This window comes from Cebus imitator, unplaced genomic scaffold, assembly GCF_001604975.1.
Source record: "Cebus imitator isolate Cc_AM_T3 unplaced genomic scaffold, Cebus_imitator-1.0 Scaffold89, whole genome shotgun sequence".
Taxonomy (NCBI): Eukaryota; Metazoa; Chordata; class Mammalia; order Primates; family Cebidae; genus Cebus; species Cebus imitator.
The window spans coordinates 3,454,773-3,479,700 of NW_016107404.1; the positions used below are offsets into that span (position 1 = coordinate 3,454,773).

General features: G+C 38.7%; 1 protein-coding gene across 3 annotated transcripts in view; it reads right to left on the reverse strand.

Annotated features, from left to right (window-relative positions):
- Positions 1–24,928, reverse strand: part of VWC2L (von Willebrand factor C domain containing 2 like) — a 172,453-nt gene that overhangs the window by 36,059 nt on the left and 111,466 nt on the right. Inside the window, exon 4 of one of the 3 annotated variants that reach the window (XR_005201316.1) lies at positions 15,967–16,115. The exons of the other annotated variants lie outside the window; for them this stretch is intronic. The gene's annotated coding sequence lies outside the window, so the exon portion shown is untranslated. The remainder of the gene's footprint in view (positions 1–15,966; positions 16,116–24,928) is intronic. 3 annotated transcript variants of the gene reach the window in all.

Sequence of the window (24,928 nt, forward strand, 5' to 3'; positions counted from 1 at the left end):
AAAAAAAAAAAAAAAAAAAAAAAAAAAAAAAAAAAAAAAAAAAAAAAAAAAAAAAAAAAAAAAAAAAAAAAGGTATGTTTGAATACGTCTTAATGAAACCATGTCTGTTTGACTTAAGAATTCTGGGGGGCAGCAGGGTGTATCAGAATGGGAGGTTAGTACTCAAACTCAGAGGTCAACTTTTCTTATTGACCTAAAAGAGGTGCTGTCATTAGTTTGCTATTGCCACTTGAGTATCTACCAGAGAAACCTATGCAAGCTGAATGCCACATTCCTTTAGGTGCAAGTCATTCTATGAGCAGGATTAAAATTTTTAAATGAGACCTCTCAGAAACTTGCAAGGAAAAGGCATTAACGTGATACAGTGACAATCTAACACAGAAGAGGTGTGCAATAAATGTTTACTGAACAAATGAACCGCAATTTTGCTTATCATTCCTAAACTCTGCACAAGTTTCAGTAATGTGGAGGTTTATATAAATATGTCTAGGGTGAAAGTGTATGAAAATTGTACAGCCATTAGCTTTAACCACCCCTGGGATAAATTTATCCCTGGAGTAGGAAAGGCAGAGAGAGTGTGAAGGTTGAAAGATTGGAAAGGGCATAGGAGAGGCATACCAGTGGGATAATAAGATGCAGCCAGCTTGTTCTGACCGGTGCCTGCAGCAATTTTCTCTTGCCTAGGGCACCCCTGTCACTGTGTGGTGGACAGTAGCTAAAATAGGAACTCTGTCAGCCTTGGCAGCTGTAACACCAGTATCTGCATCTTGCATTAACTGCATGCTTATGAACGACGTCAGGGTTGATCTGAGCCAGGCAGCAGGAGGAGAAGTTTTCAGTCACTTCAACTTTGCTCCCACCTCTGTGTTAGGACCATGGAAGTCTTGTCAGCCCCAATGATTGCTCACTGATGCGGCAAGCGTGGAAGACATGAAGGCAATTGGCAATCTCAGTCCCCAGACAGGCACAACAGCTGGTATCAGGCATCTGCGAGGGACTGCAATCCTGGTAGGTTTTGGAGGTGTTTATGTCATCTTTCAACCTGCCTGAGAGCTTGGTGGGTTGTGTATATGTGATCAGATGCAAATAGTCCCCAGTGGGCACAGCTTGTTTTTTTTTAAATGTTACTGCACTACACACAAGGACAAGCTGAAGGAACTCTGTTAATAATCTAGTGGCGAGAGCCACCTAAAATAAGAGGAAGCCATTACAGCCAGGCTGACTGTCATCAGCATTATATTCACTCAGGGAGCCAACACTGTCCCATAATGAATGACCTCGTCCACCTGAGCAAAAATAAACAGCAGCTCTTCAACAGCTGAACTTCCCTTCTGGAGGCTGCTTATTATTATTCTGAATTAGAGTCAACACTTTTACCTCGGAAGGAAAAAATAAAGATTAAACAGTGCTTATTCTTCCCCAGAATTCTAATGCTATCTAAAATTCACCTAGAATATGTTTTAATGACTTCGATTAAAATCTCCATGTTATTAGTGTATATGCATTATCTGATGACGACCAGATAACCAGAAAGCTCTGCAATTGTGTATGTGCTAGTTGTCGGGCACAGAGCTGAGTCTTGTAGATGTTAACTGTCTTAGTACCAATTTTAGAGATGGGGACCATGGTTTGTTGGAGTTGAGTGATTGCCTAAGGCCTTACCTAACATGTGGCACAGTGAGAATGCAAAATGAAGACTACCCAAGCCCAAACTCAAGACTTCAACACACTGCATGCTGACATTTTTATCCACGCACTACCCAAACGATTATTTCCAAGCCTCCATTATGAATTTTACGTTCATTCAATCGTTTCTTTGACAAATATTGTTTGAGTTCTTCTTGTATGCCTGGAAGCATGCTAATCAATGAATCAACACTGCATGGAGCAATGAGGCAGCTCTAACGGGTATGGAATTTAGGAGTCCACAGATTAGCAGAAGAAGACATGTGTCTGGGTGGGTCAACCTGATGTAGAAATAGCTAAGTGGCACTAAGAAAATAGAAGTCAGAGACTTTTTTTTTCTGTTTGTTTGGTACCAACACTAAACAACAAAATGAGACAATTAAAAGGTATGAAGCGTAAAGTATATAAAAAGCCCAATTATCCTGACTGAGACAGCTAAATAGAGGACACGGTGCTCTTCATTCCAGCCCAGATAATCATCTCATACAGCATCCTACCATTTTGTGCCAAAGTATCTCTGGAGTTGCTATCATCAAAGCAGCCTGCATATTATTAGCTGAAGAACCAGTCTTTTGTGGTCTTATACTTTTCAAGTATTAACATTTAACCAGCATGTCTCAAGAAAAAAAAGTGCACCTGGGCTGGGAGAAGAAAAACAAATTTAGAGACATTAAGGGGGTAAAGTGGAATAAATGGGGGAGATTAATTGATTGCTTTGCATATGTTGCCTAAAGAGGAGCTTTGGTCTGACTCTGTCACTGATAAAGGAGAGAACGTTTTGACACTCTTAAGGGCATATATTATATCACCATGAAATCTGTCCCAAGTCCCTCTTGTCTTGCTTTTCAATGTATTGTTTACAAATGCTAGGCATTTTAATAGAAAAGCTATCTGCTATTTACCACACCTGTTTCAGGGAACAAATTAATTTCTTTGGGATTCCTCTAATTCAGATGGGGTCTGCATTCTTCTCGTGTAAATCTTATTGAGAATGCACTGTTCATTAGCATTGAATAACATGGAACTTTGGAAATAAAAGCCTTCCATCCTGGCACAGAAGATGTTGGTTATGTGCAATAGTTGAAGATACCCAACTCGTTGGTGTATAACCATCATATGCAAGGAGAAACCACATCTAATGGAAAAGCTAGTGTTTTGTTTTCAAGCAGCATTACACAGTGGTTCACAGAACAGCATGGCCATCATATTTGCCAGGGTCTAGTTCTTGCTTTGGAATTTGCTATCTGCAGAGCTTTGCCTATGTGGTCTAACTCTTCTGAGCATCAGTGTCCTCAATTGCAAAATGGGGTGCTCTATTGATAGGTTATTTTGAAGTTTAAGAAAGATTAATGTACATAAAGATTCTAGAAAATAATAAAAGTTAAATATTGTTTTTTAATGGTATAATCTATTACATTTCTGAGGATTTCATTTAAAATTCAGTATACCAATGCAAAGGGCTTATGTTGTATTCTTAGCAGATGTAAGTTCTATTCCATAACCATTAGAAATTATTCATTATTTTACATGAGCCTCTCACCAAATAGGTATAAACACTTTCAGGGTGATATTCAATTCCAACTGGGTTTTCTTGGGAAGGAGGTGGTAGGTTCTAAATTTTTTTTTTTTTGCAAAGGAGTTTCACTCTTGTTACTCAGGCTGGAGTGCAATGGCGCAATCTTGGCTCACCACAGCCTCCACCTCCTGGGTTCAGGCAATTCTCCTGCCTCAGCCTCCTGAGTAGCCGGGATTACAGGCACGCGCCACCATGCCCAGCTAATTTTTTGTATTTTTAGTAGAGACGGGTTTCACCATGTTGACCAGGATGGTCTCCATCTCTTGACCTCGTGATCCACCCGCCTCGGCCTCCCAAAGTGCTGGGATTACAGGCATGAGCCACCGCTCCCGGCCGGTTCTAAATTTTATATGTTGTTTCTTTAGCTAATTTTTCTGAAGTTTTTAAGTTTTCTTTGATTTTTACCATTACAGAACACACCCAAACAAGCCCATACAGCATTAAAAATATATTCAGGAGGCCGGGCGCAGTGGCTCACACCTGTAATCCCAGCACTTTGGGAGGCCGAGGCGGGTGGATTACGAGGTCAAGAGATCGAGACCATCCTGTCAACATGGTGAAACCCCGTCTCTACTAAAAATACAAAAAATCAGCTGGGCATGGTGGCGCGTGCCTGTAATCCCAGCTACTCAGGAGGCTGAGGCAGGAGAATTGCCTGAACCCAGGAGGTGGAGGTTGCGGTGAGCCGAGATTGTGCCATTGCACTCCAGCCTGGGTAACAAGAGCGAAACTCCGTCTCAAAAAAAAAATATATATATATATATTTATTTATATATTTATATATAAATATAAATTTGGAAATATGGTGGGTACTCACTCACCATATTTATATATATTTATATATAAATGTATATATTCATATTTTATATATAAATATGAATATATATATAGGATTTAATACTTTAAAAATTTAATACTTTAAAAGTATTAAATACTTGTAAATACTTTAAAAGGATTTAATACTTTTACTTTAAAAATTTATTTTAGTGGTAAAATTTAAACTGCTTTAGTTTGTATAATACAATGTATTTTCTAATATCAGTGATGCTTATGAGCTGTAGTTTATTTTAAAGGAAGATAAAGAGAGTCTGTCCCAGGAAAGTTAGTGTCTTTGTTGAAATACTAGCTGTAAAAAGTTTATGAGATCTAATTACAAGTTTCCTATCTATAAGATGCAGCATATCAAAAATTTTAGCTTCTCAATTTAATGGTTCAGAATAAGTAGTCACACAGTAACAGACCTAACAGTCTCTTTTATTCTCGTTTATATTTTTTCCAAATTAGTGCAAGATACATGCAAGGATGTTAGCTAGCAGGGATAACTATACTGACTGTCAACTAATCACAGCATTTATTTTGCATTTGCATTTTGATTGTGGCAAATTTTGGAAACAGGAATGATATTTTGAAAAGCGTTATCAAGAAATTTTATAAACTTTCCTGTGATTGAATGGAACATGTTTAGGGAATAAATTGTTTCCCTTGATGCCAATTGGGTTACATTTTGTAGATCCTCTGAGTTGATTTTCATCTCCTTTGCAATGTTATCAAGTGTCTATTATTCTTAATCAAGCAAAGTAGTCTCCAAACAAATCAGAGGCAATGTGGCATCCAAGGAGAGCACCATCACATTGCCTTTTGCAAATGTAATTGATTGGGAGGATCCAAGACAGCTGAATAGGAACAGTTCCAGAGTGTAGTTCCCAGCAAGAGCAACGCAGAGGGTGAGTGCCCACCATATTTCCAAATTTTCACTGCCCACAGACCAGGAGATTCCCAGGCCAAAAGCACCATGAGTTTTCAGCATGGTGGTTTCAGCTGGTGCTGGGTTGGCATACAGAAACTCACACAAATCTAGGTGGCCGTTTCAACTGGCACCTGGAACGCTGGGGTGACAGAGCCACCCATTCAACTGAAAGGGAGAGGGCAGAGACAGGGAGCCAGGTGATCTGGCTCGGCAGGTAACACCGCCACAAAACAAGCAATCCAAAATGCTCTGGATTGAGAGTTTTGCAGCAAGTGCAGCTGGACCCAGGACGAGCCAGCTCTTGTGGGGGAAGGACATCCCCACTACCAAGGCAGTCTGTCACTACCGAGGCAGTTCACACAGCAGCTGGGCAGAGCCTGCTGCAGCTCAGCAATGCCTCTGCTGTCAGACTGTGACTAGACTACTCCATGCGGGGCAGGGCATGTATGAAAAAAGGCAGCAGCACCACAGGAACTTATAAATAAAGCTGACCTTCCTAGGACAGAGCACCTGGGAAAAGAGGAGGTTATGAGTTCTGCTGCAGCAGACTTAAAAGTACCTGCCCAGCAGCTCTGCATGGAACAAAGAGCTCCCAGCACAGCACTTGAGCTCCTGTAAGGGACAGATTATCTCCTCAAGCAGCTCCCCAACCACCGTATACCCAAAGAGATGCCTCAAAAAGGAGAACCCAGGCCAACATCAGGCAGGTACCCTTTTGGGATGAAGATAGAAGAAGAAACTGGCAGCAACCCTTACTCTTCTGCAGCCCCTGCAGGTGATCTCCAGGCAAGAAGAGTCTGGAAAGGACGTCCAGCAGTCCTGTAGCAGAGGGGCCTGACTGTTAGAAGGAAAACTAAGAAACAGAAATAACTTCTTCATCAACAAAAATGATGTCCATTCAGAGACCCCATCCAAAAGTCACCAACTACAAAGACCACAGGTAGATAAAGCCACTAAGATGGGAAGAAACCAGTGCAAAAAGGATGAAAACACCAAAAACCAGAAGGCCTCTCCTCCTCCAAAGGATCACAACTCCTCACCAGCTAGGGATCAAAGATGGATGGAGAGTATATGTGATGAATTGACAGAAACAGGCTTCAGAAGGTGGGTAATAACAAACTTCTCAGAGCTAAAAGAACACATGCTAACCCAATGCAAAGAAACTAAGAAGGTAGATAAAAGGTTAGATGAGATGCTAACTAAAATAAACAACTTAGAGAAGAATATAAACGACTTAGTGGAGCTGGAAAACACAGCACGAGAACTTTGCGAAGCATACACAAGTTTCAAAAGCCAAATTGACCAAGCAGAAGAAAGGATATCAGAGATTGAAGATCAACTCAATGAAATAAAATGAGAAGGGAAGAATAGAGAAAAAAGAGTGAAAAGAAAGGAACAAAGCCTCCAAGAAATGTGGGATTATGTGAAAAGACCTAATCTATGTTTGATAGGTATACCTGAATATGATGGAGACAATCCAAGCTGGAAAACGGGATTATGTGAAATACGGGATTATGTGAAAAGACCTAATCTATGTTTGATAGGTGTACTGGAATGTGATGGAGGCAATGAATCCAAGCTGGAAAACACTCTTCAGGATATTATCCAGGAGAACTTCCCCAACCTAGGAAGGAAGGCTAACATTCAAGTCCAGGAAATACAGAGAACACCACAAAGATATTCCTCAAAAAGAGCAACTCCAAGACACATAATTGTCAGATTCACCAGGGTTGAAATGAAGGAAAAAATGCTAAGGGCAGCCAGAGAGAAAGGTCGGGTTACCCACAAAGGGAATCCCATCAGACTCACAGTGGATCTCTCCACAGAAAGCCTACAAGCCAGAAGAGAGTAGGGACCAATATTTAACATCCTTAAAGAAAAGAACTTCCAACCTAGAATTTCATATCCAGCCAAACTAAGCTTCATATGCAAAGGAGAAAGAAAATCCTTTATAGACAAGCAATTGCTGAGAGATTTCATCACCACCAGGCCTGCCTTACAAGAGCTCCTGAAAGAAGCACTAAACAAGGAAAGGAACAACCAGTACCAGCCACTCCAAAAACATACATAATGGTAAAGACTCCCATCAAAACAATGAAAAACATTTGTCAATTAATGGGCAAAACATCCACCTAGCATCAAAATGGCAGGATCAAATTCACACATAACAATATTAACCTTAAATGTAAATGGGCTAAATGCCACAATCAAAAGACACAGACTGGCAAATTGGACAAAAAGTCAAGACCCATTGGTGTGCTGTATTCAGGAAACCCATCTCATATTCAAGGACACAAATAGGCTCAAAATAAAGGGATGGAGGAAGATTATCAAGCAAATGGAGAGCAAAAGAAGCAGGAGTTGCGATTCTTATCTCTGATACAATGGACTGTAAACCAACAGAGATCAAAAGAGACAAAGAAGGGCATTACATTATGGTAAAAGGATCAGTACATCAAGAATAGCTAATGATCCTAAATATAAACACACCTAATACAGGAGCACTCAGGAACATACAGGAAGTTCTTAACAACCTAAAAAGAGATTTAGACTCCCACACAACAATAGTGGGAGACTTTAACACTCCACTGTCAATATTAGATCAATAAGACAGAAAATTAACAAGGATATCCAGGACTTGAACTCCGACCTGGACCAAGCGGACCTAATAGACATCTACAGATATCTCCATCCCAAATCCACAGAATATACATTCTTCTCAGCACTGCATTGCAACTACTCTAAAATTGACCACACAATTGGAAGTAAATCACTCCTCAGCAAATGCAAAAGAATGGAAATCATAAGTCTCTCAGACCACAGGGCAATCAAATTAGAACTCAGAATGAAGAAACTAACTCAGAACCACACAGCTTCATAGAAACTGAACAACTGGCTCCTGAATGTCAACTGAATAAATAATGAAATGAAGGCAGAAATAAAGATGTTCTTTGAAACCAACGAGAATGAAGATACAACGTATCAGAATCTCTGGGACACATTTAAAGCAGTGTCTAGAGGGAAATTTATAGCAATAAATGCCCACATGAGAGGCGAGGAAAGATCTAAAATAAACACCCTATCGTCAAAATTGAAAGAGCTAGAGGAGCAAGATCAACTGAAGGAGATAGAGACACAAAAAATCGTTCAAAAAATCAATAATCCAGGAGCTGGTTTTTTAAAAAGATCAATAAAAGTAGACCACTATCCAGATTAATAAAAAAGGAAAGGAAGAAGAATCAAATAGATGCAATAAAAAATGATAAAGGGGACATCACCACCGATTCCCCAGAAATACAAACTACAATCAGTGATTACTACAAACAACGCTATGCACATAAATCAGTAAACCTGGAAGAAATGGATAAATTCCTGGACACTTGCACTCTTCCAAGCCTAAACCAGGAAAAAGTTGAAACCTTGAATAGACCAATAACAAGGGCTGTAGTTGAGGCAGCAATTAATAGCCTACCAACCAAAAAGTGCAGGTCTAGATGGGTTCACAGCTGAGTGCTACCACACTTACAAAGAGGAGCTGGTACCATTCCTTCAGAAACTATTCCAAACAAACTAAAAAGAGAGAATCCTTCCCAAATCATTTTGTGAGACAAACATCCTTCTGATACCAAAACCTGGCAGAGACTCAACAAAAAAAGAAAACTTCAGGCCAATATTCATGAAGAACATAGATGCAAATATCTTCAATAAAATACTGGCAAACCAATTGCAGCAGCACATCAAAAAGCTTATACATCATGATCAAGTAGGCTTCATTCCAGGGATGCAAGGCTGGTTCAACGTATGCAAGTCTATAAATGTAATCCACCACATAAACAGGACCAAAGACAAAAACCACATGATTATCTCAATAGATGCAGAGATGTTCTTCAATAAAATTCAACCACGCTTTACGCTAAAAAATCTCAATAAACTAGGAATCAAAGGAACATATCTCAAAACCATAAAAGCTATTTATTACAAACCTACAGCCAATATCATATGGAATGGGCCCAAACTGGAAGCATTCCCTTTGAAATCCAGCACTAGACAAGGATGCCCTCTCTCACCCCTATTCAATATAGTATTGGAAGTTCTAGCCAGAGCAATTAGGCAAGAAAAAAAAAATAAAGGGCATTCAATTAGGAAAAGAGAAAGTCAAATTGTCTCTATTTGCAGATGACATGATTGTATATTTAGAATACCCTATCATCTCAGCCCAAAATCTCCTTAAACTGATAAGGAACTTCAGCAAAGTCTCAGGATACAAAATCAATGCGCAGAAATCACAAGCATTTCTATACACCAATAACAGACTAACAGAGAGCTGAATCATGAGCAAACTCCCATTCACAGTTGCTACAAAGAGAATAAAATACTTAGGAATATAACTAACAAAAGAGGTAAAGGACTTCTTCAAGGAGCACTACAAACCACTGCTCAAGGAAATAAGAGAGGATGAAAACAAATGGAGAAATATTCCATGCTCATGGCTAGGAAGAATCAATATTGTGAAAATGGCCATACTGCTCAAAGTAATTTACAGATTCAATGCTATCCCCATCAAGCTACCAATGATCTTCTTCACAGAACTGGAAAAAACTCCCTTAAACTTCGCATGGAACCAAAAGAGAGCCTGCATAGCCAAGACAATTCTAAGCAAAAAGAACAAAGCTGGAGGCATCACACTACCTGATTTCAAACTATACTGCAAGGCTACAGTAATCAAAAGAGCATGTTACTGGTACCAAAACAGAGATATAGATCAATGGAACAGAACAGAGGCCCTGGAGGCAACGCCACTCATCTACAACCATCTGATCTTTTGACAGACCTCACAAAAACAAGTAATGGGGAAAGAATTCCCTGTTTAATAAATGGTGTTGAGAAAACTGGCTAGCAGTGTGCAGAAAGCAGAAACTGGACCCCTTCTTGACACCTTACACTAAAATTAACTCCAGATGGATTAAAGACTTAAACATAAGACCTAACACCATAAAAACCCTAGAAGAAAATCTAGGCAAAACCATTCAGGACATAGGCATAGGCAAAGACTTCATGACTAAAATGCCAAAAGCATTGGCAGTAAAAGCCAAAATAGACAAATAGGACATAATTAAACTCCAGAGCTTCTGTACAGCAATAGTAACAATCATTAGAGTGAACCAGCAACCAACAGAATGGGAAACAATTTTTGCAATCTACCTATCTGACAAAGGGCTAATATCCAGAATCTGCAAAGAACTAAAACAGATTTACAAGACAAACCCGTCCAAAAGTGGGCGAAGGATATGAACAGACACTTTTCAGAAGAAGACATCTATGAGGCCAACAAACATATGAAAAATGCTCATCATCACTGGTCATTAGAGAAATGCAAATCAAAACCACTTTGAGATACCACCTCATGCTAGTTAGAATGGTGATCATTAAAAAATGTGGAGACAACAGATGCAGGAGAGGATGCGGAGAAGTAGGAACACTTTTACACTGTTGGTGGGAGTGTAAATTAGTTTAGCCATTGTGGAAGGCAGTGTGGTGCTTCCTCAAGGATTAGATACAGGAATTCCATTTGACCCAGCAATCCCATTACTGGGTACATATCCAAAGGATTATAAATCATTCTATTATCAAGACACATGCACACGTATGTTTATAGCAGCACTGTTTACAACAGCGAAGACCTGGAACCAACCCAAATGCCATTGACGATAGACTGGATAAGGAAAATGAGGCACATATACACCATGGAATACTATGCATCCATATAAAACGATGAGTTTGTGTCCTTTGTAGGGACATGGATGAATCTGGAAACCATCATTGTCAGCAAACTGACACAAGAACAGAAATTCAAACACTGCATGTTCTCACTCATAGGCGGGTGTTGAACAATGAGAAAACATGGACACAGGGAGGGGAACATCACACACTGGGGTCTGTTGTGGGGGGCCAAGGGAGGGACAGCGGGGGGGGCGCAGAGGTGTGGGAGGGATAACATGGGGAGAAATGCCAGATGTAGGTGACAGGGGTATGGAGGCAGCAAACCACATTGCCATGTGTGTAGCTATGCAACAATCATGCATGATCAGCACATGTATCTTAGAACCTAAAGTACAATTAAAAAAATGTAACTGGTTATATAGTTGCTTAATTTTATGAGGCAGCATTGCAGCAAGTATCACTAGATATGAAGCCAGATATCCATTCATGCAAAGAAGATCTATAGATGCAATTTAAAAGTGCTCATTTTAGAAATTATGAGAGTTTTTCCCAATGGAAGTTTTAATGTGAGTTTTGCAAAAAGGCTAGACAGCTAATTTGTCTCTCAAACAACACTGAGAACGAACTGTGGATTTTTGAAAGAAGTAACCCCAGATTCATTCACTTAATCACTTCTAGCTCTTAAGCAACTTAAAATTGACAGAGTGCAGTATCAAAATTTGTACAGTAGCAAATAGTAAGATGTTTTATAAATGAACTTGTGAGACGGTAAAAAAAATATTCCATTAGGACATCTTTCCTTAAGCAAAATTATACTGTTTATTATACTAAATTTTATATATATACTATAATGTACTAAATATATACTAAACACATATAATACTATACAGAAATTATACTGTGACCTCTGAGAATCTGTTTGCATTTTTATTTGAGTCTATGTTGCAATAGTTGTCCAATAAAAAATATTTGCTTTTGTCAGAAAATTTTTATCAGAGTACTTTTTTAATCACTTGAAGCCACAAAGTTACTTGCTCAACACATTTTTGTTGAATGGATTGAATCAGAGACATTTGTAACGTGGTAACATTCATTTTACCTGCATAAAATAGGGCAAGCATCCCATTGATTTTCTACTTGTAGAAGCAGCCAACTGTACTTACTTACAGTGTGTAGGCGGCTATCTGTGTACATGCCTATGCAGTGTGGTAATTTGGTAGAGTGATAGCAGCTCCAGGTCTGTGAGTGAATGAATAGTTCATGAAGAGTCATTTAGCAGTTGTCATTGAATAGTGCTCAGTCTGTCTCTCAGCCTCTTATTTTGTCTGTCACAGTCTGGCCGACACTGGGATACTTGCTTGTCGTGTTGTTTACCGTGACTCCTCACAAACTCCAAGCATAATCATCCCATTTCCTACAGTACTCTCATGAAAAATGTCAAGAATACACATGTCCCAGAGAGGAAACTGGCAAAGGAGAAAACTGCCTGGGAGAATGAGCTTGTGTGATGATACACATATTTTCTTAGTGTCCAGTTCAAAATCTTACACATGGCAAGCCCACCAATAAAAAGGCCACTGTCAATCTTTTGGAAGCAATTTGATTATTCTTGTTCACTTTGTTTCGTTTTATGGATTGGGTAGATGGGTTCAGTAATAAATCCATGCAGAATATTTTGAAAGTATGAACAAATAAAAAAGGCCTGGATATATTTGTTCATTTATTCCATTCATTCAAAAATTTTTGTGACAGATTACAATATATATAATTATGCGGTACACATAATGTTATGTATGTATACAATGTGGAATGAGTGAATCAAGCTATTTAACATATCCACCCACCTTAAATACTTATCATTTATTTGTCCTGTCTAACTTTGTACCCTTTGGCCAACACCTCCTCATTTCTCTCATCCCCGGCCTCTCGTAACCACCATTCTACTCTCTGCTTCTATGAATTTGATTGTTTTAGATTTTGCATATAAGAGAGAACATGCCTTTGTGTGTGTGTGTGTGTGTGTGTGTGTGTGTGTGTCTGACTGATTTCCCTTGGCATGATGTTTTCCAGCTTTATGTTGCCACAAATGATATAATCATTCACAAAACCGTGATATAGAATCAACGAAAGTGTCCATAAGTGGATGAATGGGTAGAGAAAATGTGGTTTATTTCATTCATTTTTATTGAGTCCTTATGAAGTACCAAGCATTCTGCTGGATGCTAGGGATCCGGAGACATTTACACTCTGCCTTTCAAGAATTTACAAACCTTCAGGGTAGGGGTGAGTGGATACATGAGATTTGACAGCGTAGAGTATATCTAAGAGGGACACCTACCCCAGATTATGAGATAGAATTTAGCCTTGTAAAATGTGTGTGTGTGTGTGTGTGTGTGTGTGTGTGTGTGTGTGTCTGTGTAGGAAATAAGTTTGGGGTGGGTAGGGAGACGGGTGTTACTGTACAGAGAGGACAAGAAGGAGAAAAAAAAGCAATACATGCTACATACTTGGGAGTTTCAAAGTATTACACTTCTGTTTAGGAATGGTGATTGTTACTATTGGGAAGAATGTGAGGGCATGAGCTGGCAGAGTAAAGATAAAGTCAGATCATCAAGCGTTTGATAAATCACGCTTTGAATCTTGACTGTATGTTGAAGACAACTGGGAATATTTCAAGCGTGGAAGGAAGAGATTAGATATACATTTTCAGAAAACTTTCTTTATAGGGAATAGAGGTAAAATAGTTTTATGGGATCCTAAGAACATAAGATCAATGCTTAATGCTCGATAGAAGGAGGGGTAAAGGAAGCTATGTCTCTTTTTCCACAAAAAGTATAAGGACAAACAGTCATTTCTATGCTTTTTTTCATTTTTAATTATAGATTTTAAGATTTTGAGACAACTTGATGTAGCCCAAGTACCAAATTTCCCGTGGGAGTTTAAGTGTTGACCAGTTGTCAATTTCCTAGCTGGCTGAAAAGTATCTGAACACTACAATGAGTTTTCAATGCCATGAATTCTGCTTTAACTCGTGATCTTGGAGAATACAGAAGGTTCTGCTGGTCCACCTAAGCTTTTTCTCATGTGAAAAGCTGACCTTTACTTGAAACTGCTTTGTGAGTCACATACATGTTTATTGAATGCTTATGCAAAAGAGAACCTGTGGTAGGCATTCAATAAGTGCATGATGAAAGAAGAAAAATCAAATCTTTAATTCAACATTCAACAAGTTATTTGCTGAGCATTTACTATGTGCCATGCAATATGCAAGTCATGGGAGCTCTAATGGTGAACAAAAACAGGTCCTCACAGTGCAGTGTAATGGATGGATAAGAATAAAGTTAGGAGAAACACTTCTCCCTCCCCTGTGCCAAAAAGAGAAGTGGGCGAATATTTAAATGGGTGTAACAGCAGGACTGCCCAGGTGAAGCTTAGGTTTGGATAGGAAGCCTGAAAGCTGAGAGAATGTACCCCTATTCTCTTTTAGAAGGAGTATATATTGCCTGCCTTATAAGGCTGGAGTCCTGTGTCTTCTCTTTTAGATGTTTCTAGTTATAGACTAGTATGTGTGTATGTTGGTGTGTGTGTTTCATTTTCATTTTTCTAATTTATGTTTGAATTTCTCTCATGATCTTCTTGGCTTTTGTTACAAAATTCCATTTATCTAATTGATCTAAATATTCTGTAGCTGTATACAGCCCAAGTCAGGCTGTCGGCCCAATGCCCAATACTTGAAATTGGGATGACTTATACAATTGTAAGCATCATCCTTCTGTTTATATTTCGAAAACAAAAGCTCGTGGTTTGTAAGCACAGTGCCACTGGATTATAGTCTTTAAAGTAGCTGCTGATTCTGCTGGAATGTAATAAGCCCAGTCTTTCCTGTCAGAAAGCCAAGCTCAGCTCACACTTCAATAGGCTAATGTGGATATAAGGAATTTTTTTTACTGGATGGTGGCAGGGGTGTGGGTGTGGGTGTTGGAAGAGCATGATATGGTCTGAGAATCTTGGACCAGAGGAGTGGAGAGGAGCATGGGAACTTTAACAAAAAGGTTTCTTTAGGATGTTCATTAAATTTATAAATCAAATGACAAAGTAAAACTCAGTAAAGAATTTGGTGATACGCAAAAGATACTTTGAGAAAACATTATAGGAAACAGTTTTAAATACAAATTTGAAAAATACTGCCCCAAACCAAGGACATTGCTTTGTTTGCATTTGCTTTAAAGCAGACTTCATTGTTTAGCCTAAAAAAGTGTCTCCAGGTTGGGGGAAGCAAACTTTTAGGATCATTTTTGAAATACTGCCTATCTGGCTTAAATGAAGCTTTCCTTTTCTTTATGATTCCATTCCGCCTATCATTTTTTGCAGTATTTTCATCAGTTGTGAAACAAACTGAATGGGTTAAGCAATCCAGAGACTTAACCTCTTTCCTAAGGCCCACTGGAAAACAGTTAACGGCTATTTGAAAATTTCCCGTTCTCACTAATGCAACATGAGTTACAAGAACACTGCTTAAAAATAGGGAAACATTTACATCTAACATTACCACTTGATAAATACAAATTGGCCTTGACTCTTTGAATCACAGACTTTCAGAACTGGAGTTAACACTGGAGATAATGTGAGAAAAGTGAGATCTCTTTAATGTGAGAAAAGTCAGGCCTAGAGGACAGAAGAATTGGAACTTAATGTCTCCTAGATTAACATTTCTGATATGTCTGAGTCAGTTTTTCTCTAATAAGATTTCTCTAGGATATCTATGATCTTGTAGGATGTTTTCATTGCACAACTCCAGGGGGCACAGTTCATAATATGGCGAATAGATGATGCCCCCTGGAGTTGTGCAGCAGCTCTAATTTTATACTATCTGTATCTCCCACCAGGGCTTTCTCTTTGGCGGTGATGTATTTCTTTCTGTTTAAGTGGAAGGTGCTTGCAAACAGTCTGTAGGATTCTATCCATGTTACTGCAGTTGTTATATGTTTGTGTTGAAGGACGCAGAGATGTAATGAACTGGAAACAGGAGAAATGCAAAAATTTCTGTAAACCCTAAATTTTAATTGCAGCATGTGCAATTAAAATGCATAGCGCCCAGGCTCAGTGATGGCCTGAGCAATATGCATTGCAGCACAATTGGCGTTAGGGTGCGACAGCAGCTTCTGATACAACGAGTGACGTGCTGGCTCTATTTTACCGTCTTGGCTGCAGCATTATCAGTACCTCAGACACTTACCACACATCACAGAGATACACGGTGTGAATTGGAGGGTCCAATTTGGCCCTATGTATGTCCCTTCTGTGAAACTTTTCTGGGCCTGGCCCTTGATTCCAGCCACCAATATCTGCAACTGAAGGGAATCAAGCAGTGCTAGGGTTCTGAAGCTATGACCAAGAAAGAAAGAGAGAGAATTGAAAGCGTTTCCATCCATTTTATTGGCAATGCGTCAAGGAAAACAGTTTAGAAATATTTGTTAGAATGGGCTCTCAGGAAGACACCATTACTTGGAAGGTTTATGACCAAACTCTGCCTGCCGTAATCCATAGATAACCCCAACAATTTAAATTATAGAAGCCGTATACAAATAATTCAAGGCAAGGTTGCGAGCATTTCCTAAAACCTGTTCTTTATTCGGTTGACTAACACCAGAAAAAATGTCTGTGCTTATTACTAGGCAAATGCCTTAAATCAGAGAATTCCATATGGTTTTACTCTTGGGCTGAATTTGCATTTATATGAATAGGAATAACAACTGTGTCTTTGAGAGTTGGATCCTGCCTGTTATTTGTTTTCTCAATTACGTGTATTAAATCCCTCAGCTTTTTTTTCTTTTTCCCCTCTATGCCCTACAAGGGAGTTCATCACTTCAGACTATTTTAAAGATGGATATGGAGGCAGAGATATTCCAAAGTGGAAGTTACATAGCAAGTCAGTGGCAAAGCCCAGAGGTAGAGACCTGGGAAGACCAGCTGTAATTTGTGTAGTTTAGTACTAGCAGCTTCGTAGAGAGCAGACCCATTACAGCTGTAGGCTTATTCAATTATTCTGACTTTATCTTTAAATATTGCTAGAGCATTTCGTAAGCTAAAGTACACACACACACACACACACACACACACACACACGTATACCTATAAATATACATATATATATATATATATATATATATATATACTTATGTAATTACTGCTCAAAACAATCCCATGAGAGAGATATCCACAGTATTGTGTTTCTGGGTTACAAAAGAAACTGGAGCATGGCGAGGTTAAGTGGTTTGTCAGGTAATCGTGAGCAGAGCTACGAATCAGATACGGTGATGCAGGCAGAATTTTGTTCTGCTCACTTGTAGAGATTGTGGACTGTCCTGGGTTTCAGTCTGTAAAAGGGGTCATGACTTTGGAAGTTGGTATAGGTATCAGAAAGGATTTGGGTTCGGGAGAGAGGGTATCACAAGAAAAAAATGCAGGAATCAGCCAGTCAGGTTTCCCTTTCCTGGCAGAGTCCCCTCTCTCTAGGTCACTGCTCCAACGTCTGTATTTCCAAGCAAGCCTCATGGTTGGAACAGCCAGAGGTTACCTCTGGCTGTTGCTATCCAGGCTCAGGTGGCAAAGAGGCAGCTGGGAGAAAGTTTTAAGTTTGTGGTCTAATACCTGAAATGAGTTCTACCCACTGCTCTTCACCCATACCGCATTCTCAGTTAGTTGAAACCATCAAATATATAAAGCTGCCATTGTCAGTTTTTATGCTTATAAATACATGATTAAAACCAACCTACAACAACCACACTCAAAAACCCTTGATAGTTTTGTAAAAGCCAGCAGAATTACTATGGAGCTAAAAATGAAGAGATATTAGCCCTTCTTCTTGTCTCCTGATTTCAATACCAACGATAAATGGAAAGTGAATGTAAAAGACATTTCAACACAGTCATAAAAAGATTATATTAAACTGTTAAAAGGAAAGGTAGGAATTTGCTCCATGGAAAGACTACTCATGTAGTGTTTGGGATATCTGTTTCTTAGTGTGATTCCAATATAACAACTTTTCTTTTTTCCTGTAGTACATTGATCAGAATAGCATGTTCTTACCACAGTAATATCCATGTGAGCAAAACAAAAGGTTAGATTTTATTTTTTACATCTAGAATCTGAAGTAATAGTCATGATACTCCTAATATTATTACTACTCTTACTAGGAATTCCAGTTATTTGTTGCTTCCCTACTGTTAATGTGTATTAGGTGCTGTGTAGGTATTTCATATGTGATCAGAAGTGGGTTATATCAAATAATGAAGCAGGTTTGTTCAGTCCCTGGTCTAGGTTTTCTATCTCTGTGGTTACGTTTGCATTTCATGATCTCAAAATTTATAATCATTACAAACGGTTATAACTATTATAATCACCCCAGATAAGTAGGCTTCTCTTCTTTGCCTAGCTTTACTGAACCAAGAGAGAAATAGTAGTATTGCGGTATCATTCCTTATGAAGACACATTGAAAAACGTCAGATTACAGAACTATATCATCAGTGCATGTGTGGAAATATTATAAAGCTGTAGCTGGATATGTTACTATAGTTTTCATTTGCACTCATTTTTAACATTATGATAGCTAAGGCCACTCTGGAAACCTGACAACTCTGTCAAGCAAGCATTCAGAACTGTTACCTCAATAAGAAAATAAGACCTTGGTAGCTTACACTGATGCTCATGTTTTCATGTGGGCTCTCCCCTGGACAGTCAGTCACATGAGAAATTGCTTTAGCTGTACTGTCCTTTGGGCCACAGCACATCTAGATCTGCCTAATGTGAAGGAAACCACTTGTGCAAAGAGCCCACTTAACAAATGGCTTTGCTTGACATCCGCCGGCTGAAGAGCTCACCTTCCCTGAAAAATAGAACACTTTACTCGAAGGAAAAGTTGATTACCTGTAGAATAGATCTAATATTCCAACAGAGAAAATGCAAAATTGCTCCTTTTGTTTTTACATTTTTTCTACTATGCCAGAATGAATTACCTGTTCTTCCATACATTTGGAAGAAGGACTGCTGTACTAAGGAAAAAATAACTTGATCTAAAAAGCTTTTGTTACTTCCAAGTAATAATTATTTGGCAGTGTTTCCTTACATTCTCAGCAGAAAAATTTGTCTGGACTAACACAGTCCTCACACAATCAGAATGTGTTTACTCGTCAAAAGTCCTACAGATATTTGCTGTGTAGGTAGGGACCATTACTTGCATTTTTCATGTTTTCTGTGATCCCAACTCAACTCAAAATTTGTAGAAATGTTGGTTGGAAGATCCTTTTCAATTTTATTGAGTCTATAAGAAAATAGCACGATCAATGCCACAACACAGTAAAGTTCCCTTAAGGATGAAAATGGAATATCCTAGATTCAGGAAACGTTAAAATTACTGCATGGGGGGTGGGTGGCGATGTTAAACCACCCCCATTGTTGACATTGCTGCATTTTTAGTTTTCACCTATTTATCCTAACATGATTACCAATGCAGCTAAGTGAAAACACACAAAATTAATATTGCTGTTTAAGCAATGGTTTATCGTTCTCAGGGGTCTCCCTTTTAGGTGGCTACCAGGTTAACGTTGTTTTAGTAATGAGCTTTGCATATGAGTGAGCATAAATTTTAGCAGATATAACTAGGTCCCTGTGACACCAATTGATTTTCAGAGCTTGTACAAGTTATGTATAATTTACTAAAACTTTTTGCTATCCCTAATTTTTCTTTTCTGTCCTCTCATTGCTTGAAAGATCCACCTCCTGGTTCCTCTTCTAGTGCCCCTTTCTTAATTCTCCTAGGAAGTTGGGAGCCCATGAATCAGGAGTGGGAGCCATGTCTGCCTATCTTTTCAGCTTCATCAGTGCTAAGAATGTGTTATTAATAAAGGATCAGCTGTCATGGCATGAGAGCAGAGCAGACATTACCTAATGTGTATTGTAAGCAAATGACTAAATGGGGATTAATAGTTCATATTACTAGAAAGTATAGACTCTGCTACCAGTCGTCATTGAGCTCCGCATCCCCTCTGCTTCTAGCATTAACTTTGCTCTCCTCACTGAGTAATTGCTGGTTGTCTTTGTTAACCACACACCACAATGCTCTGGAAATGGTGGTGCTGTCAGGACTTGAACACTAAGGAAAGGTGAGCCGTGGAGGAGAGATGCTTTGGCTTGAGCCCCACTTGGCACAGATTCATTTTAAAAAGCACTTTGTAAAGGAAATGGCGACCTAAGTATAGAGTAATTTCATTTTTTTTCTCACATGGGAAGTTACTCTCTGACTACTGTAATTCTCATGACTTTGACATGGTGATTGCCATTTCAGCTGTTGTTGCTGCTATGGAACCTGAAGAACCACTAGTTTAAAGAAAGTTTGTGTCTTAAACTTATGATGTTACTAATCCACTGAATTGCAGGACTTAATAGTGGAGACTTCTGAAACTGCCAGTCCCTTATCTGAGACAAGATGAGGAATGAAACTACCCAATATCTGAGCAGCATGAATCACATTAACAGATGCACATAGATGATAATTCCATCGATCTGACATATGAATTAAAGAACACATAGTGACTGTTTGACTTCCTTAAACATTATTGTGATACCCCTGTGTGGAATCGAAGCAATAATGAAAATGACTCAGCACTTTCCCATTGAACCCGATTTGTAGAAAAGCTTCATAATTTACTGTAAAACTGCAAGGGAACAAAACTCGGACCCGGGAATGGCTTTGGTACAAGTGCTTTCTAGCCTCTCAAGCTTTTTCAAATTGTCTCCATGGTTTCCAGAGCCTAAAGATGTAAATCAAATATGTGGTCTTGAGTGCTTATAAGAAGAAACAGCATATAAAAAATAAAGGAGAAAACAGTTTGGTCATTTAGTTTCTATAGTTTTTTTTTTTTTTTTTCTGTTTTAAAATTTAAGAAAACCCACAAAACCAGGAACTGTTCATTGAAAAGGCAAATGGTAGCAGAGTCATACTGAACCTGTCATACTAGCTACAGGCTCCTTGCCCTGGAGTCAGGCCACTCATGGTTGAGTTCCCAACTCCCCTATCTGTGATTTTGGTCACATTAACAAACTTCTCAGATTCAATTTCTACATGTTTAACATGAAGAGATGATGAAATCTACCTTGCAATATAATGCATTCACCTTCTCTGTAGAATTCCAAAAGGTGGCGGACTTGGGAAGGGACCTGTGATAAGATGGTAAAAGCACTGGATCAGGGATATGGCTTCAGGTCCTGGTTTTGTCGTTGTCTAGCTTATGATTGTAGGCAAGCCCCTGATTCTCCATCGAGCAGTTTCTCACTTGAGCAGTGGTGATGTATATTTTGTTGATGTATATTTTGTTTATGTATACCTGATACCTAGGGTCAAGCTTTAAGAAATAGTTTTTTTTTTTGTTTTTGTTTTTTTTTTGTAGGTTAAAATAATCACATAATGGCAACTTTATTATAGTGGAAGTGAAATAGGATATATTGTCTCTAAAAATTCAGGAAGAGAGACTATCATAAACTTAGTTGCAAAGAAGCTAATAAGAGATCAGAAATGATTAGCGAGAGAATGGTGTGTGGCTGAGGGTTGCAGAGGAGCAGATACTCTCCAGGTTCTGTTCTTTTGGTTTTTCTTCTCTGCATGTGAAACTCCCAGCTACTTTGATATGTTTTGTTGCTATTATTTTTTGACATCATGAACATAGGTTTTGACAGACTGCTTTGCTCTGCAGTGATCTGGTTACCAGTGGCAAGTGCTTCATTTTGGGTTCCATCTGTGAAGCAGGCTATTAAAAAAAAAAGTGATGTAAATTTAAATGTTTACTCCCTGGCAATAATGTGAAACAATGGCATATTAAGAATAGTTGAAGGAACTAAAAGTTTTATCTCAAAGAAAAGAAAAGAGGATATTACAGTTGTCTTGAGAAACATGAAAGACTGGTGTGTATAAGAGAGATTAGATTTATTCCACTTGGATTTAAGTTACTGACATATCATCAGTAAGTATAAGTCACTCTGGGGCCGACCTTATCTTATCTCTTAGGGATTTCTGAAAGTCAGAGGTCTTCAAACAAGAAAGGGTTATGTCAAGGGGTTGTGAACTCGTGATTAATGAAGAATGACTACTTGGTAGGAACACCATAGAAGGGATTCAAATGCTAGAAAACTGACTAGTTGTAAGGCTATTAAGTTTTCTTCCAATGCTTAAACTGTATGATTTCATGAATTCTTGATACCTCCAGGGTTCAGGATCAACCAAGAGATAAAACAGGCTCATTTTCTAAAAACATATTTCACTTACAAAGTGTTATAAAACTTTTAGTACACTAGATGGATTAAAGACTTAAACATAAGACCTAACACCATAAAAACCCTGCAAAAAAACCTAGGCAAACCATTCAGGACATAGGCATAGGCAAGGACTTCAAGACTAAAACACCAAAAGCATTGGCAACAAAAGCCAAAATAGACAAATGGGATCTAAATAAACTCCAGAGCTTCTGTATCAAAAGAAACAATCATTAGAGTGAACCAGCAACCAACAGAATGGGAAAAAATTTTTGCAATCAACCCATCTGACAAATGGCTAATATTCAGAATCTACAAAGAACTAAAATAGATTTACAAGAAAAAAACAAACCCATCCAAAAGTGGGTGAAGGATATGAACAGACACTTTTCAGAAGAAGACATCTATAAGTCCAAGAAACATATGAAAAAATGCTCATCATCACTGGTCATTAGAGAAATGCAAATCTAAACCACATTGTGATACCATCTCATGCCAGTTAGAATGGTGATCATTAAAAAATCTGGAGAGCATTAAAAAATGCTGGAAAGGATGTGGAGAAATAGGAACACTTTTACACTGTTGGTGGGAGTGTAAATTAGTTCAGCCATTGTGGAAGACAGTGTGGTGCTTCCTCAAGGACCTAGAAATAGAAACTCCATTTGATCCAGCAATCCCATTACTGGGCATATATCCAAAGGATTATAAATAGTTTTATTACAGACACTGGCACATGTATGTTCATTGTGGCACTGTTTACAATAGCAAAGACCTGGAACCAACCCAAATGCCCATCCATGATAGACTGGACAAGGAAAATGTGGCACATATACACCAAGGAATACTATGCAGCCATAAAAAGCAATGAGTTTCTGTCCTTTGTAGGGACATGGATGAATGTGAAAACCATCATTCTCAGCAAACTGACACAAGGACAGAAAATCAAACCCTGCATGTTCTCACTCATGGGTGGGTGTTGAACAATGAGAACACATGGACACAGGGAGGGGAGCATCACACACTGGGAGGCTGTTGGAGGTGGCTAGGGGAAGGACAGGGTGGTGTTGGGGAGGTTCAGGAGGGATAACATGGGAAGAAATGCCAGATACATGTAATGGTGGGATGGAGGCAGCAAACCACAATGATATGTGTGTACCTATAGAACAATCCTGCATGATCTGCACATGTACCCCAAACCTAAAGTAAAATTAAAAAACAACCTTTGAGTACAAAGTTTACAAAACACTTTGTAAGTAAAATATGTGAGCTTCAGCTTTCTCTGTTACTACTATTCACATACCCAAGCGATGCTTTAAATTAATTTAGCAGTTGTATACTTTATACTTTATTGTAAATGATACAAATGGCTTAATTTTTTTCGCAGCTCACTGGTTAGAAAGGGCTTAATATGGGGCAGTGGCAATAAATAAGGATGACTTCTCCTTAGAGTAGAACTGATATGGAAGACTTCATTTATGCCATGGATATAATTATCGAGATCAGTTTTGGTGCTAGTTTAGTAATATTACTGTATTACTTAATGTCAACTATAGGTACTTTGAGGCAACAGAATTGGTGGTATATTGGACAATAAGCAGGGAGATGAGGGCTACCTTAGATAGAGGATTCAGGGACAGCCTGGAGAGACGTCTCCTTTACCATCTCTTATCAGCTCAAATGGTAAGATGGAATCAGGCCACGTACGATGTGAGGGACAAACACTCCAGGTAGAGGCAATAGCAAGTGTAAAGGCCCTGAGGCAGGAAAGAGCTTGGTTCAAGGAATGGAACAAGGCTAAGGTAGGAAAGAGTGGCATGAGTTCAGAGATCAGAGGCAGCAGCAGGCCACATCATTAATTAAGGATTCCATTCTAAGCACAATGGAAAGTAATTGAAGATGGTTGTCTTTTTTTTAATTTCAACTTTTAGTTTTGGGGGTTCGTGTGCAGGATTCTTACATGGGTATATTGCATGATGCTGAGGTTTAGGATACAAATGATCCTGTCAACCAGGTAGTAAGCACAGTACCTGATAGTTTTTTGATTCTTGCCCCACTCCTTCCCTCCCACCCTCTGGTAGTCTCCAATATCTATTGTTGCCATCTTTATGTTCATGAATACCCAATGTTAACTCCCACTTATAAGTGAGAATATGTGGTATTTGGTTTTCTGTTCCTGTGTTAATTTCCTTAGTATGGTGGCCTTCAGCTGCATTCATATTGCTTCAAAGGACACAATTTCTTTTCTTTTTAATGGCTGCATAGTATTCCACGGTGCATATGTGCCATATTTTCTACCATGGAACCACACACACACAAGTATATGCCATATTTTCTTTATCCAGTCTACTGTTGATGGGTACCTAGGTTGATTTCATGCCTTTGCTATTGTAAACAGTGCTGTGATGAACCTATGAGTGTACGTGTCTTTTTGGTAGAAAAATTTGTTTTCTTTTGGATATATACAAAGTAATGGGATTGCTGAGTTGAATGGTGGTTCTGCTGTAAGTTTTGTGAGAATTCTCCAAATTGTCTTCCACAGTGACGCAACTACTTTACATTCTCACCAACATGATATAAGCATTCCTTTTTCTTCATCAGAGAGCTATAAGCAGGGGCACAAGCTGACTATCCTGTGGTAAGTAGGTTTATGAGAAAAGCAATGGAAGAAGAGAAACGAATAGGAGGAAACAGAATTTTCCCTATCCCTTCTAGAGAAGCTTATGATAATAAGGCAAGTCAAAGTGGAATTAAGCCAGGTTTGAGTTGTCTTATATTTTGTGTCCTTATATGGGTAATGATGACTTTCTTTACAGCAGACTGTGGTTTACCATTAAATACCTCAGGTTTAATTGTGTCACTTACTTTACTACTTTTTGGAATTATTCGTAAAGGA